Source organism: Kryptolebias marmoratus, linkage group LG15 (genome assembly GCF_001649575.2).
Source record: "Kryptolebias marmoratus isolate JLee-2015 linkage group LG15, ASM164957v2, whole genome shotgun sequence".
Lineage (NCBI taxonomy): Eukaryota > Metazoa > Chordata > Actinopteri > Cyprinodontiformes > Rivulidae > Kryptolebias > Kryptolebias marmoratus.
This window is the reverse complement of record NC_051444.1, coordinates 12,396,677-12,414,085: the sequence shown is the minus strand read 5'-3', so window position 1 is coordinate 12,414,085 and position 17,409 is coordinate 12,396,677. Positions and strand designations below refer to the sequence as shown.

Below are 17,409 nucleotides of genomic sequence, written 5' to 3'. Positions count from 1 at the left end.
TATCATAGGTAGACATAATAAACTTTGAGCTGCTATGCATCAATGTTACAAATGAATTGAACAGACTTTGTTATTAGAACATAAAAGTATTTATTTGTTGTAGCATAATATACACCAGACTATACAACATTAAAATAAAAAAGGGACTAATATAATTAAAATTTTGACAAAAAAACATTTTTTTTCTTTTTATTGTTGTTTGTTGTGTGACTGTACATTGTATGAAAGCATACATTTGCAAGTGTCTTCTCCTTAAGGTTAACTCTTTGCATGAATGAACTTAAAGGAGTAGCAGGCGTATTTCATGGTGTTTGCTGTATATATTTAGACATTACAAAACGTTCTCAGGGTGAGCACTCTAAATGTCCAGCATGAACTGAGTGTGTGAACATGTTGGTCAAACGTGTGTACAAGCAACGTGTTGCTGGATGGTGCTATGTGTTTTTGGCTGTGCCAACCAACCAATTGAGGTCAGCCATTCAATAATTAAAGCATGTCACTGGTTAGAGCATGGGTTTGGTCAGCCAATCAGAAGGAATGGTCTCATATCAGAGTGAAGGAAAGTCACAGCGACTGTAAAAAGACAAGATAATGGTGGGAATAAAAGAGACAGAGCTGAGGACTTGAAGTAAGAGACGTGTGGTGTTTAAAGCTTTAGTTTACTCCACATTTTACATTCATATCATATTGTAAGATCTAAAGCTTCCAGGAGCTTCTGGTCAGCTCTGAAATTACTTTTAGTTTGTGCCCCATTTTAAAAAAAAAAAAAAACTTGTAGCAGTATAAGTCAGAGAAAATAGTTTTTCTGCAACAAAACATTTCTTTTCTTTATGTGTTACAGTGTCTGGAGACTGAGTACACCTTACAACAGTTACCTGAGGAGAAGACCAGGTAAGAGGAGCTGTGCTGCTAACTTAAACTACTTAAAATAACAAAGTAAACCTGTAAGGATATGTGGGAGATCATTGTCTGCATGATGATGATAGAGTTTGTTTACTAATTCTTTCTTCCAATTTTGGTATTACTGTACATAATTTTATATATTGCTTTTCTAAAATGTGATACAAATATGAAAAATAGGGCCTAAAAATACTTAAAGGTTGTGAGAATCCTTCTGGTTTTGTATGATCCTTTTAAACGCAGTGGCAGTATATTTAAATATTCATTGCTACAATTTTAATGAACTTGATAACAGATTACATGTCACTAAAATTATATAATTAACCTGCATGTCCAAGTCAATATGCTGGTATAATTAACACTTCTTTAAGTATTTTCTTCACATTTTATCATTCAGTTACCATTCTGAGTAGCTCTTTAATATGTTAACTTATGAATGATTGAGTCAGTGCCAGGAAGACCCAGAATGTAGTCAGATGACCAATCCAGTCAGACGAGTCCCTGCAACAGAACTGCTTCTGCTATAATCTTTTTAGATCATTGGTTTTGATAGTTGTGTGTGCTGTCGCAATATTTAATAAATGTAGCAAACAACATGGACTTTATTGCTTAGCTTACCACAAATTTTACATTTTTATTTGTGCAATGTTGTAGAGTCCAATTTCTCTACTGTTGCTAATTTGGAAAAAAAAAGGACTTCATTATGAACCTTTCTGTAGATTATAATTTGATCGTACACTCAGGCCTGGACTCCTGTTTATTTGGAAGCGTTTGCACCTAATGTAAGTTCGTATTAATACTCTGCTGTAGTTTCTGCTACTTGTTTGTATGTATGAATACACACACAAGCACTTGGATAAAGAGACAGCAACAACAATGCTCACAGACACACACACACACAAACACACACACAAATATATATATATATACATAGTGAGGATCTACATCTATCTATATATGTTTATATATATATATATATATATATATATATATATATATATATATAGATCTATCAATCTATATGTGTCTATATATATAGATAGATATAGTGGTAACTGGAGACTTCAGGCATTTAAAGCACTACAGTCTGCAGGTCACTGTAGGCCATGATGATGTCATTGAGACACCAAAATATTTCTGACATCACTACATACAAGAAATAAATTTATGCAGAAAAGAGTTTTAATATTTGGTGTTAGTAAGGAAAGAAGATTGTTTCTGTTGTTTTTAATTATTTTTTGTTGTTCCTTTTGAAGGTTCTAAAGTTACCAGAATGCATTGCCTCTGTTCTTTTTAAAGCTCATTTGTTAAACAGTGAGACACATCAAATTAAGTGTCAGTTTTTGGGCAACCTTTTTCTTTAGAATTTGTTTTGTTTTGTTCCTGTTTCCCCCTTGTCAGTTTTAGGTCAGGTCTTGCATCCGTTCATGGACCTCTTCGGCACCTTTGTTTCTTCTTCCTCTCAACCTTCCTTTATTGAATCCATCCACTGGTGTCTCTCTGCTCTCTACAAGCTTTCTGTATTCACTGTTAATCCTTTTTATGCTCCTGCTAGCCTGGAGCCCCAGCGAGATTGTGTAGATTTAGCCAGAGGTTGATCTCATGATTAGTATTCAGATGTCAGAATATGTCAGTCAACTTTTGAAGGCCCCTCTCAACCCTCACACCCCCACCGCCCTTTCTTGCTTAAAATATCAAGGTACACCTCTGCATTGTTGCATGTCAATGTGTGTATGTGTGTGTGTGTGTGCACATGTGTGTGCACACCATGCATCAGGATGTACAGCTGCATGGTGCTGAAGAAAGCGCTCTGCATGCATTAATGTAGATACATATCCATCCTTCTTGTTTCCCAGGAAGTCACCCTCCGACGTCTTAAATGACATGAAAAGAGCCGAAGACAGATATATGCATGAATTAATTGGCTTGAATAGAAGTATTTAGAAGTTTAATCCATGGGGATTAACACAAGCAGCCCTCTCTGGATTTAAGCTTCAGTGCATTTTCAGCAAAGGATTGTTTTATTTCACTCCATCCTCCTCTTTTTCACATGCTTCCACCTTTAGTTCTCAGTCAGTGAGCCACTGAAAAGTCATCAAGTGTTGGATTACCAAAGAAAAAAAGTCTAAAGCTAATTGGACTAAAATATATATATATATATTTGTTTGTTGTTTTGTTTTTATTCAAACTACACCAAAGACAATATTTCTTCCTAAACTCACTACATATTTTTATTACAGGACTATAGCAGAAACCTGATTTTTACTTCAACATACTGTAAAGACTTGAATAGCACCAACTTTAGTTGTGTGACTCTTGTGTGAACAGGATTTTACTGGATAATAACTCAGCTTTTAACAAGCTGTCAAATCCAGAATTTGAGGGCTTAGTACAAAACTACAAAAATGTGTTCATGTGCTGGGACTGTTATGCCATCCTAAACTGTCTCCCTGCAAACCATGATGAAATGTATAGTCTTCAAGACACAGGGAGAGAAAGGGTGGGTGGTGGGTGATTTAGAAAATCTTTTAAACTTGGATAATAGCTCCCAACATTTGAAAATCTTTCCCTCAGGGCATTTATAGTTCAAACTTGGCTCATCTCTCAAAACTCATCCAGTCCCTGTATAAAATTATTGGGGATGCAAGATCTAAAAACCGTATGCACTCATCTCAGTTCTGACATCACTAGTAGTTAATTTATTTATTGATACATTTTGGCATTAAGGCATTCCAATTAATCATATAAAACCTTGGAGAACTATGTACTCCAGGCCCTCATCAGTGGTATTGAATTTATGAACTCAAAAGAAGAAAAAAATGTAAACATAAATAAAAAAAATACTTAAGGCTTCAGTTAACTTTAGTCACTGATATGAGCTATGACCCGAACCATTTAAGGCTACTAAGCAACAATGGTACTGTTAACATTTTTAAAACCCGTTTTCTTATACAAGGAGAGCCATTTATAGCTGTTTTAGCTGACTTAGAACAGTTCATGTGTGAATTTTCTTTGTTTATTTAGTGAGCACAAACCCTACACTCTAAAGAATGTCAATATCCAGTTTCAGCTTCACAACTAATGACGTAACTTTTTAAACAACAAAAAAGGTAACGTCTTGCCTTCTGTTCTCTGACTTTTTGTCATTGCTTTCCATAAATCCTTGTCACCCTTTTACTTCCAATCTTCTGTAACTTTCATTTGCCTTTCTTTTACCATCTGCTCATTCTTTCTTCACTTTCACCTCTTTTTTATAAATGGAGATGGGCAAAAATCATCTTTTTCCTTCTTGTCTTCTAACCTCCTTTTATTTAAAGCCTCTGCACTGAGTCTATGAGATACTGAGCAGATCAATGCCTATAGATTGGCTCATTGGAAGCCATTAGTTATGGGTTTTTATAAAGCTAGTCATTACTGTGCTTAATCTTGCAGAAAATTAAATTTAGAGTTGTGTACAGTGTTTTGGTTAAAAGTTGTTGATATTTTTTCTCACTCACTTACCAGCTGCTGTTTTTCAATGCTTTTGCATTTAATGCTTTGTGTGTTTGTGTGCTCATGTGTTTGTGTGTGCGTTGTTCTAGCTTACCGAACAGGCCAAAAAAAGCTGGCCATGCGACAACATGTCTGCACAACTACTGCAGGTTTTTGTTGTTGTTGTTGTATATGTTGGCAAATTGTTCAGTGGCTTTAATACCTTGATGGGGGTGTCATTTTTTACCTCCTGACACTTTGCTTTTGTTTTTCAGAAAGCATTGTGCCTCCGTCCTAGTCCAGTTTTAATTTTCAGAATTGGTCATGAACTCCTGGACAATAGCCCTCTACCCATTCTCCCCCTCTGCCTTGCCAGACATCCCCACCCCATTTCCAATACTATTTCCCTTTACACTTTATTTATCAATCCCTTCATTTCCCGCTGCCCTAAACCTCCTTCTGCTGCACTCCCTTCCTTTTTTCTGTTCTTTTATACCTCTTTCTGATTACTTTGTCACCACTTCATTCCTTGTCTTCCTCAAATCCTATTTTCCCTCCACCTCTTTTTTACCCCACACTTTCTCCACATTTCTCACCTACTGCCCTCGACCTCTCTAATGTTTCTCTAGGCTCTGTCTTCATCCCCAGTTCTCTTGCCTACCAGCCCCAGTCCCCGTTTGCTCCCCCTCCAACACACTCACATCCTCTCTAACTAAACAATAGGTGCCTTGAGCGCTGAAACATCACTTCCCATCCCAGCCGAGCATCGTCAACACTGCCCAGCCCCACCCCCTCCTCCTCCACCCCGTGATGATATTCAGAGTAGGGCAGCAGCCTCCTTTTGTTTAGCTTAGCGCAAATGAAAATTGCTAATCAATTTTTACCCCCTCTTATTTCATGGCATGTAGTTCCTGCCCCTCCCCTGCCAGCTGTCATTGTGTGGTTGTGGTGCAAGGCTGAAAGCTTCATTAGCAGGAGGACAGCATGTTTTGCCCCTCAGCACTGTATTCATGGAATTACTAAAGATAGGACATTGACTGGTGTGACTCATAATATTAGCAAAGGCAGACATATTCTTCCATCTCATGATCATCTATTTTCTCAGAATAATAGTGACTTTATAAAAAAAATCTTAATGTTAGTATAGCAAATGCTTTCTAAAATATTAGATTTGTTAGAGAAGAAAATCTTACTCAAAAAATGTTCTATGAGTGATTTAAGGTTATGAAATAATCAGCAGCAGAAACTCAGTGGCGAATTGACCTTCAAAGTATTTACAGAAGGACCTGATAGGGTCAGGACTGAATAAATAAATGATAAAAAGAAGTTTAATATAATTTTAATTATTTTGTAAAAGAATGACAATAATCCATGGCTTGCTTGTCAATGATATAATGGTTTCTAGATCTGTTTTGAGTTTTCAGCCCAAGCACTGCGTGCTAGAGTAGTTTTCTGTTGAGGGAAAAAACATAATTGAAATTTTGAAATTTTTGTATATTGCATCTGAACAGAACTTCTAATTAATTAGGGTATACAGCATCCACGTGAAAATGCCCAGACTATTAAAACCAATAAAAGAACAAGTCCTGACAGACAAATTCTAATGAACAGTAAGTACCCACCTAAGCAACAAGGGACTATGAAGTGACCTCAAACTTTTTACCAAAAAGTAGTAACCCTATGTTGTTGAGCCAGTTTAATTCCAACTTTGTTCAATGATTGTTGAAGGATTGTCTTTGGTTTTTTATGCACATTGCAATTTATGTATCTGGACTTGCTTTTACTGATGAAAGCAGGACAAGGTTAAGAAAAAAAATTAACTGGTCTCGGTGTAATTGTGTTGTGATCTACTTGTAAAGAAACATCAACAGGATGTGTGGTTGTAGTGTCAGTTTACTGCATACATACTTGCCGGTGAGTGTTCCCATAGAGCTTAAAAACACTGTGCATTTGCTACCAGTTTTATCTGTTTGTGTGTGTGTGTGTGTGTGGGATTCAGTAGGGTAGAGAAGGACAGTTGTGATGCTTCACCACAGCAAAAAACTAAATGTCTACAACTCATCTTTGTAGTATTACTGGTGCCAACAGATTGGGAAGAGACATTTTTCGTAACTTTGCCTCAAATTAGTGTACCATAGTCAAAAACTTAATGACACCATCTGCCATTTTGTGGCAGACTTTGCGGCTTTTTAATCAACATATTAGTAAATTACCTTTTATGACATAGAACCTCCCATATGAGTCATATCTGAGCGAGTGAAAACATTCAAAGGTGTCATGTAGCTATGAAATGCTCATTAGTTCTTGCTGACTACAGAAGATGCCCCTATGTGTAACTTTTAATTTTATTAGCAAACATAAACCGAAATATGGCAAAAAATAGCCTGTAAATATTTATTTCACTTTGGAGATAAATCACTTTTTAAAGATTATTTGGCATCTCAGATGACTCAGTGTGAGAATAACACCTTCATGCTCTGAAACAATTACTTGTGCCAACAGGCATACTGCTGCCTGATCTGCAGGCGGAAGTAAAAAGTCTGGCTGTCAGAACAGTGGCCAAAAGAAAAGAGGATCTAGCAAGACAGTAAGGAAAAGTTTTAATTGTCAAGCATTTGAATTCTCTAAATTGTGATTCAATTTGCATTTGTATCCAGATGTTTAAAAAGTTCTGTCATAGAGGCAAGTATCCATTCAAATAGGCATAAAAGTTTTATTTTACTAGTCAAGTAAGTTCTTGAAAGTATTATGTAATGGACTAAGTAGTAAAAGGCAAGAAAACTGTGCTAAAATAATTTTAAAACAAAGCCTATGTTGAGTCTTCCTTGTTGAGCTAAACCTAGTCCTAGTTATATCTAGTTATAAGCACAGAATGCTGTAAGAAAAACTGTTGTCTTGCACAGTTATGACTGAGCCTTTCAGTCGAGCTGACACTTGCCTTCTTAGAGGGGAGTTAACTTGGAGCACCCAATGCAGGTATAAAGTGCACAGGTCAGAGGTCATAGGATGGTGAATGGTAATGGGATGAAATGAGACGGAGAAGAGGGACTCTCACAGCGGATAATGGTGTGACACAGCCATCCTCCTCCTTTTGTCTTAGTGCAAAATCATCTGATATTTGAATAAAACAAGAATGTTAAGAAAAGATAAAACAGCAAAGTATTCATCTCTTTACACTTAGGTAAGTGTGTTTGTGTGCTTGTATGCCTGCATGGTACAAATTGCACAGGCTCTTCTGTCTACTTGAAAAGATAGTTAACAATAAGGATATTTTCTCTATGAACATCTGTTTAAACCAGCATGTAAATTAACATGCAGTAAGTGCAACCACAAATCAGAATTCACAGTCTTTAACACTACCAGACAATTTAATTCATTATCTGTCTCCAAAGATTTTCTAGATTTCCTAGTTTCTGACTTGCAATAATTCGCCTTAGTATGTTTGTCAGCAGTGTGCTGGAGACCATAATGGCAATCAGTTTGCTGCAATTTTTATTGGTTTTTGCTCTGTCCATCATCTCTCCTTTGGAGCCAAAACAGTTATAACTTCTTATCAAATTGCTAATGAGTCAATGACTTTCTCCATCCCTTTCTCTCTGTCCTGTTTTTGACCATCTGTCTACTGGTTACACTGTAGTTTGTTTTTTTTTTTTTTCCATTCCATACTATTAATAACCAAAGGATCTGTTTGTCACCCCCACTCTTCGGTGTCCAATTGCTTCTCTCGTGCTATTAATAAGACCGGCGAATACAAATATACCTTCCATTCAGGGATAAAAAGATTTGAGTGGCTTGATTTAATCTGACTTCCTTTTAAATGTCTCTTGGTCACGCTGACCAAAGTAAGTGGTGTATGTTTGAATGAAAGTGTGTGTTAGTGTAGGTGTGTGTGAGCAACAATTCAAGGCTCTGATGGTCAACTGTGGCTTTTTTCCTGACAGGTGTGGCAGACTTACCAACCAATTACACAGATCACATCATTAAAGTGGATGTTTTGAATTTTTACCAAATTTTATTCAACATTTTTAAGTGCTTTTATTTTGTCATTCATTTTAGCCATCTCAGTTGTCTTGAAATAGATTTTCTGGTCACATGAATTTTCCATTTCTGTTGTCTCTGAATATGACACTCAGAGAAGGCATCATGATGACACTAACAAGGATTAGGTCTTTTTTTCCACAAACCTTCACACTACGCTCACAGCTGCTTTCATAAGTAGTCATGATGCAGGATCTATGTGCAGATAAATCTCTCTTCTCATAACCTTTAAGTGTTGACACTGACATGGAAATAAAAACATGACAGGAGGCACACGATGACACATGACTCAACCTACAATTGACATTTATTTAGGAAATAAAGGTTTACGATATCCCAACTTTTAATATTATAAATTCCTACTCCAATTTAACTTTTAGAACTTAAAAATCATTTACTGTTGTGAAAAAGGTTGTCCCGTGTAAACATTACAATATGTTCTTCATAAAAACAGATTCAGCTCACATGCAAATCACCCTCTCTTTCCTCACTCCTGACGGTCATTAAGATGTTTGGTTAAACTAGTCTGCATGAGATATGGTTTGGTCACATGTGTGAAAGTACAAACTGGTGATTAGATTCAAAACTTAATTGACTTTGCTGGGAAATTGAAACTGGAGAACTTTCTGTGTTTAAAGTTGACTTACCGGATCAGTGGCCAAGTGGTAGAGTGTCCGCCCTGAAACTGGGAGGTCGTGGGTTTAATCCCCGGCCGGGTCATACCAAAGACTGTAAAAATGGGACCCATTGCCACCCTGCTTGACACTCAGCATTAAGGGTTGGAATTGGGGGGTTAGATGACCAAATGATTCCCAAGCACGGCACCGCTACTGCTCACCGCTCCCTCAGGGGATGGGTCAAATGCGGAGAACAAATTTTGCACACTCAGGTATTTGACAATCAGTGGTACTTTTTTTTTGTTTAATGCAAATGGCTTCTTTTACCCCTTTCTCAAAACATGTCGTATCTGTCCAACATGTGAACATCACGTCCTCAGAAGAGTATCTGTATGTTTGAGCTGCAGGTGAACAGCTGACTTTTGTCCTGAAGAGCTGGCTCTCCTGTATGCCACGCAGCTGTGAGGAGGTTTTTTAGTTCCCTCTATGTAGAGGTCTTAACACTCCTTGCTGCACCAGACTGTGTACGCCACACCACTGAGTTTGAGTTTGGATGTTTGGCTGTACTGTCTTTAGGGTGGACCAGCTTCTGTTTGAGGATCCTGTTTGATTTGAAATGCACCAGGATGTTGTGTTTGGAGAAATCCATTTTGATATTCTCACATACTGTACTCAAGCAACTATATTTTTGTGTCTGTACTACTTTTCATCCCTGTTCAGTTCTGTTAATGGTTTTCTCGATGTTCAGCTGACTCGACAAAAGCTTACTTACGTTATCCACAGTATTGTAAAGCTTTTTTGATGCTTTTGTTTCTTGTCTTTTCCTTCTATCCTGGTGGGGGCATACTTGACCTGATGATGTAGAGTTCTGATGACAGAATGTCTGTGCTCCCATGGGTGGTGAAAGTCAAATAGAAGACACTGGTTGTGTCAGTTTGTTTTCTGTAAACTTCAATGTTGAGGCTTCAGCCTCTCCATGTTCACCAGACAGATCAAAAAGTAGCTTGTGCTTCTTGTCGTCTTCTCTGATGGGCATGATGTTGTTATCAACAGAGCTGATGTGTCTAATGAAGCTTCTACTCCCTTAGCTTGGATTTTTACCCAGGTGTCATCTACTTATCAATTCACTTTAATTTAAAAGCTTGGAACTTTTCAGTTTTCTGTTTGAACAGAGAAATCTCCTCGGGTTAGCAGTGAAATGTCTTCAGAAAGCCAAAGTTTAGTTGCTTTTAAAGAAAACCCAGGCTCTTAGCTTCCTATGAACTTTCATTCTTTCATTCTGATTTATTTATTTTTTTGTAAGTCCTCATGCTTCTTAGTTTAAAGTTTGCTTTTGTTGTGAGAAACTTGTGGCTCCACATGACCAATTTTGATCGGTCATCTGGTGCCAGCATTCCTGCTTTTGCAGTCATAGTCAGAGCCAGAAACCTCAGCTGACTTACCAAGTTTATAGCCAGCCTTCTAACACTGCTCAGCATAAAAATATAAGCTACATAACAATAAAATAGCGGGGGTACATTGATTTTACTTTGCAGTTACACGTGCAGGAGCTTTGCTTTATACATTTTTATGTTTTGTTTTGTTTTTCTCCATAGACATTTTGTCTTTTACATGTACAGTAGCTGGGACCATTTACCCATTATTTCAGTTGTGTTTTGCTACTAGTGAATTCTCCCCTTAATAATAACAGATCGCCTCAAATAGAGAGCAATTTTGTTTTATTGTTTTGTTTTATCATTCCACTGTCACTCTTAGTGTCTTTCATGCGGTGTGAAACCATGTGCAGGTTGCATAGAGAATAGTGGTAATCTGTGTGTGTGTTGGTGAGAGTGAGAGAAAGCTGCAGTGTGTTTTGAGCCAAGTGGAAAGCAGGAAGAGTTGCTAATCCGCGTGGCTGGCCGAGTAGAAAGGCCATTCATATTTATAGCTGACTGAATCACATTCTGTCAAACAGATGTCCAATACTCAGACCAGGAACAAGAATAACTCTTGAACAAGATTGAAATATGGGTTTCAAGAAAAGCCCAAACCAGAACTGCATTTATAGCCTGCAGAGTCATCCTTCAAAGAACCACAGAAACTTGACAGCTAAATGCAAATTTCATGTTATTTATTAATTTGATTAGTCACTCTGTTATACAATTGCAATCCATCTAGTAGGATTTACTGTACGTAGAAAAAAATGCAATTAGACATTATATAATATTTTGTAATTGCATCGCAAAAATTTCGAAAGAAAATGTTTCAGCTTTGAAATCTTTGTGAATGACTGAGTGATATTCTGGAGAATTTATTTTCCTGTTAGATATTATGTTTTCGAAATGACCAATTACAGTCATTACATCAGTAAAAACTGAAAAATGACTTATGGATAAAACTAGCAACACCAGCTTTCAGAAAAAAAAAGTTAAAGTTGTCTCTACTACTTAGAAGTGGATCCTTTTATAGAGAATGTGATCGTTGGTGGACAACAGGCCACAGTCCTATTTTCTGTATTTGACTGATGAGGCTGAGTTTAAGGACACAATGACATTGCTGGGGCAGCCTCCAATGGCTAAGGAGATAAATTTATCCTCCTCTTGTAACACTCATTCAGAGGTAGGCAGTGGCAGAAATAACTGAAATTAGACCACAATGAAAAGTCATCAGTTGAGGCCAATTTGTATCTTTGTATCTTTTTATATTTAAATGTTTAACTTTCATAAAAAATTAAAAACAAATCCTGCAAAGTCTTACAAAAATGTAGACGCGTAAGACAATAGATTAATAGGATAATTATAAGATTCTGTTACTTGATAAACTGTCTTACAAATACATATTGGTGTGTTTGTGTGTAGAAGCCATTTGCTACACCTTTTAATTACTCATATCTGGCTATTTTTGGAAGGCAGACAGTTGACTCTCAGTGTGTCTGTAATTCACTCTTTTAAAAATTATATACTACTTACCACTACACAACAGTGTTTCTGCAAATGAAATTATTATGAAGGTTTGTATTTATACATAAATAAAAACATTTTAAGTAATTAAAAAAGGTTTTATTGTCATTGGAAATGATCATGTTTGATTCTGTACAAGTTAGCATAAAACCTACATGTTCAGGAAAGTTGTTTAAAGATAATTTTTTTATATTTAGAGCTTTTTTTTTTTTTTTGTAGCAGCTTCAGCAGTACTGACGTTTTTCTCCAAAAAAGTTAAAAAAGTGATAGTGTTTTTGTTCACAATAAAAAAATACATATAACTTTATTTAATTCATGTTTTTAAAAAAAAAACATCTTTGCTTCATAAACCATCCATTAAAAATTAAAAGACAATGTTACTCAGAACTCATCGTCACATCTACAACTATTTCATGTGTGTGTGTGTGTACGTTTGTGTGTGTATGTCCCCTTCCTCTCCCTCAGGTATTCTTACCTTCTCACCCTCTCAACCTTTTCACCCCTTGACTGAATCTAGGGCTTCCATTTCTTTCTTTTCCTCTCTTTTCTCCCAGTATTTTGTCTCTTGTTCTTTATCACTCCACTTTTTTTTCTTAAATAGATATTCACTTGCTTCCTCTGTACTGAGATACCCCACCCCCACCCCCCCACAGCACTCCCAGTGACCCTGTCTGTGACCGATGACCTCAAGGGTAAATGCAAGGTCCCACCTCTCCAGGAAATAAAGACATTAGCTTCCTCCAACCGTCTGACCCTGTCTCACCTGTCTCGTCTTCCCTCACCTCTTACTCTGTATCCCTCTTTCTAAATCCCCTCTGTACTGCCGCCTCTTCTGTTTTCTTTTGCTTCCTTTGCGTCATCCTCACAGCACCACTTTTTTACTGTAACCCCTATATTTTTCAATTGTCCATCTCTAGTTTCACAGTTGTAAATGTAGTCCCTTATTTTGTCTTGTCAGTAATATGTTCAACAGCTGCTATTTCCAAACAACAGTGGTAACAAATTCATCCTACCATGTGATTCTGCCAAAATGTAAGTCATTAAAAAAAGTATGCATATTTTTTTTCTTTTTAATTTTAATACATTTTTATATGTTTACATAGATAATAGAAAATTTGTGTTTTAATTCATCTATTCTTACTTTATTCATACAGAGCATCAACAGAAAACAGGATGTAATATCTATTGTCAGTTTTTTTTCCTCCCTCAAAATACACTTTGCTGCAGTTTTCTACTTTTTTTCATTTTAAGCCCTAAAGTCACATTCAGACTTTTTCACTTTAGTTATAATTGAGCTAAAGAGCGTAATTTGTGTCAAATGTCTCTCTAACCTCCTAATCATCAACCATTGGCTGGAAATGTATCCTAGCTGTTGTCATTTTGTTGGTTTGAGTCAAAATACTAGATGCAGTTATTATGTCTTCTTGCACTGCAATGATGCAAAAAAATAGAGAAGAAATTCTGACTTTAAGAGCATGTTTCAAAATGCACGTTGAATGGATCAAGATAATGTGAGTAACTTTCAAACTATGTTTTAAAAAGTTGTAATACTGAATGTGTTCTACAAATATAGCTCCTCAGCAAGTTAATAAATTCTAACTGAGGTGGTAAGGAGAGCAAAATGTGCTTGGCATTTCACTAAAATCTGATTTGTCAAGAGAAACTTCTTTCTGAGATTAATTGTGTGTGTGTGTGTGCCTCTGTCTGTCTGTTTGTGGAGGGTATATATTTGCTACTTGTGTATGAGCTACCATAGCATTGTGCTTTCTTGCATGCATTTCTGCATCATTAGTGTGTTTGATTTTCGTCCACAGACTAAAAACGTGTTCCCCTGAGACTACTGTTCTTTTCTCCCTCTCATTCCCTTGTTCCTGAAAGAAACAGACAGGGAGAAAACATTTGTCTTGTGCAGTTGTTCACCGCAGCAACACAAGTCACGTATGTCACCTGAGTGTAGCGCTTTGCCTTATACATATTCATATCTCTACCAGTCTCAGGGTATAGAACACAAACACAGACAAAAAAGTCTACATACTTCAGTTCTTTTCTCATTTCTGCTCTCCACTCAAAGTTTTTTTTTTGCACTTCACACTCAAATGTTTGTTTGAACTTTATAAAAAGTAGGAGACATTTATTTTTACTTTTGCACATGCAGGAAATATAAGACAATGCTAAGCAGCACCAAAAAGCACTGAAAGAAAAATATATTATATCTGTATATATACACATTATAGGTGGCTTATTGTTAAAATAATCACTGTAAGAATCACTTCTGCTTAATTTAGAAAGCATCAATATGTGCATAGATGTATTTTGCTTGCATTAACTGTGGTGTAATTCCAGTAAAGATGATTTTATCAAGCTTAAGCCACTTTGTTTACTGTCTGAATCGTTGCCCACTGTGCCTTCGGCTGGGTAAAACACTTTTTTTTCTCAGATAGAGGATGAAATCAGGCCTACCTGTGTTAACAGGAAACCAAATGTTCCTCCAGTGAGTGACACATTTTCAGCGTGGATTAAATAAGTAATCTTGTGAAAAGAAAACAAAAATAATATTTAATATTAGTGGAGTAGTCACTAAACATCACTTTCTTGGAAGAGGCCTCAGATTTAATGTAAGATTTGTTTCCATATATCCAGTAGATAATGTGTGAATGATTCTGAATATGAGCAAGGTCTCCCAACCTCCTGAATAGTTATCACTTTTACAGGCAGAGGTGAATAGAAACTTATGAGAATAGAATAACATGCTTGTATGAAAGGCATACACAACCAGAGACTTCACATGTGAGGTATGGACTATATTGGGTGTATAATAATAAGAGAAAGAAAAAGGAAGTGTCTGCAGATGTCAGTTTTGTGGAAGAGTTGTCTTAGTGGTTTGTTTGATTTGGTTTAGTTCACAACAGATGGGCCTACTGTGACCCACAGGCGAACTCGTGCAACCCCCTACCCCTCCCAACACACACATACACACACACACACACACACACACATACATACAATCCCTGCAGATTTGCTCGTGCAAAGCTCATAACTATGCTCACAAAAACTTAATGCTCTGATTATTGTTAGGGTTTTCTATTTGATAAAACACATTCTTTTAAATTAGACAGTCATTATTTGCATAAAGGCTTACAGTCAGATATCTAATGCAATAATAGCACAGTAGATCCTGTATGCCTCTATATATATATATATATATATATATATATATATATATATATATATATATATAGCTCTCATCCATGAGAGCTATATATATATAACATTTAGTTTTTACCTGAGAGTCCCCAATCTATTTCACAACATAGGTTTATACAGCAGAAAATTAAAAGTATCTTAATATAAGAAAAAAGCTAGTTCCGGAGGTTTACTACATACAGATTTATATAAAAAAAGAAACCTCCACTGTGACCTTGACCTTGCCTCTGGATTCTCTGTTATTAAAGATTATTAAAAACATTATGGTTGCTTCTCATTTTAGTGTTGCTGATCATCACATTCACTTCTTAAAATGAGAAATCTCACTGTCAGGTAACATCAGCTGCTCCTGGATAAATAAATTCTTGGAAGCTCCTGATTACAGTTCAAGCTTATTTATTTAATGTTTCTGTGGAATACAAAGCTGACTCAGAAATCAGTTTTTATTTAGAATCATCAATTCCAGTGCAACAAAATACCACATAAATCATATTTCAGGTATGACTTCAACTGATTTTGAAATCTTAAACAATGGTAATGATCTTCTTTGAAAATGCAGGACCAGAGAAAATATTAAATTATTTCAAAATCAGCTTTATTTGTATGTCCCCAAAGGGCAGTTTGTTGTGTTGTACAAACACATATAAAGTCTACAAAAGAGTCTCAGAAATCAATCACCAGTAGCAGAGATCAAATCTTAATGTACAATTTATTTCATAGATTATATAAAAAATAATAAAAACATTTAGACATTAACAAATAACCTAAAAACAATAAATGGATTTTAAAAAGCTCTTAAGCAGTCCTTCTAGTTGCTTAACATCTCTTAAAAGTATTGGTTCTAATCACATCTGTGTGTCTTTTTATTTAGATCATTTTTATTGATAATTATGGATATCAAAGGGTCCAAACCTACTTCACTATTTTGTAATCTTTTGCTTATTCTTTCAATCATTCACTCCTTTTTTCTTGTTCTTCTCTCCCTGTTTGTTGGCACTTTCCAGCTCGCTCTCAACAATTGTTCTCTGTGCCTATTAGGGAAAGAGAGAAACAAGGAATGATGGAAGGTGAAGGCAAAAAGATAGAAAGAAAAGAGTTGAAAGGAGCAAAAAGCAAATTTTGCTTGTCAGAATCTGTGTGCGTGCGTGCATGAAAGTGTCGGAGTGTGTCTGTATGTTGGAGGAAGAAAGAGAGAGAGAGAGAGAGATTTCTGCTTATCAGACAGGAAGTGGATCTCTTACAATAGCATTCTGACGTTTCCTTTCTCTAATTTGGAAAACTGTTTAGATCCCTATTCCAGATACCACATGTACACACACTTCTACACACACATTTGCACACAGACACGTCACAGAGGTGCAGATAAGATGCAGCTTCCGAGTTGGAGACAGAATCACTGAGTCAGCATATGTATTCACAGACTTAAGACAATCACTAATTCACACTTGCACCAAAGCACACACACACACACATAAGCTTACACAACTGTATGTGAGCCTCACATACATTACTTACAGTTTTATATTTAGTATTCAGCTGGTGCTTGAAACACAATTAGACTCACAAAACATTGAAACAGAGGGAGAATAAACAAGCAAAGGATAAGAAATTTGCTTTATAGAGATGGAGGAGATGATGATCAGAAACGGAGGGAAAGAGAAAAAATGGGATTCAAAACAAGCAAATGAGGATTCAGCAGAAGGAATCTGAGAAGGACACTGGTGGAAAAAAGGCCTTTCCTATTACAGAAGTAATTCTAGATTTACATGTGTCCCCCCCCCCACAAACAAACAAAAAAAAAGCAAAGGTACTTTTCTGTATAGCATGACAACACTCAATTCAATATTTTATTGTTTAGGTTAAAAGACTTTCAAATACATTCAGATGGTAGTGTAAATGGTTGGCATGACCTGGATTGTTTGTCTTGGTTTGGCCTGCTCCCCACTATATTAAGACTCTTCCATATTTTTTACAATCTATTAGAACTTCTTTCTATTGTGGTGAATTTGGAAAACCTCCCACAGTGTGAAGGCAATCATACTGCTATGCTCTTAGTACTTATCAAATAGGCTTTTCCTGCCAATTTACACTTCCCAAGATGCTCTCCTGCACCTGGTCTTGAGACATAATTTCAGCGAGATCTACCTAGATAAGCCCATGGCTTATGATAAGGTTTGAGGTGCCAGTGTTTGTAAGTTTGGTAAAATGTGTGATAGCAGACATCCACTAACAAGCTGATC

At 36.3% G+C, this 17,409-nt stretch overlaps 1 protein-coding gene across 1 annotated transcript in view; it reads left to right on the top strand.

Annotated features, from left to right (window-relative positions):
* The first annotated feature begins 577 nt into the window (after positions 1-577).
* The window catches only part of esrrga (estrogen-related receptor gamma a), a 120,216-nt gene continuing 103,384 nt past the window's right edge, over positions 578-17,409 (top strand). The window contains exons 1-2 of the mRNA XM_017418784.3: positions 578-628; positions 842-891. The gene's annotated coding sequence lies outside the window, so the exon portion shown is untranslated. The remainder of the gene's footprint in view (positions 629-841; positions 892-17,409) is intronic.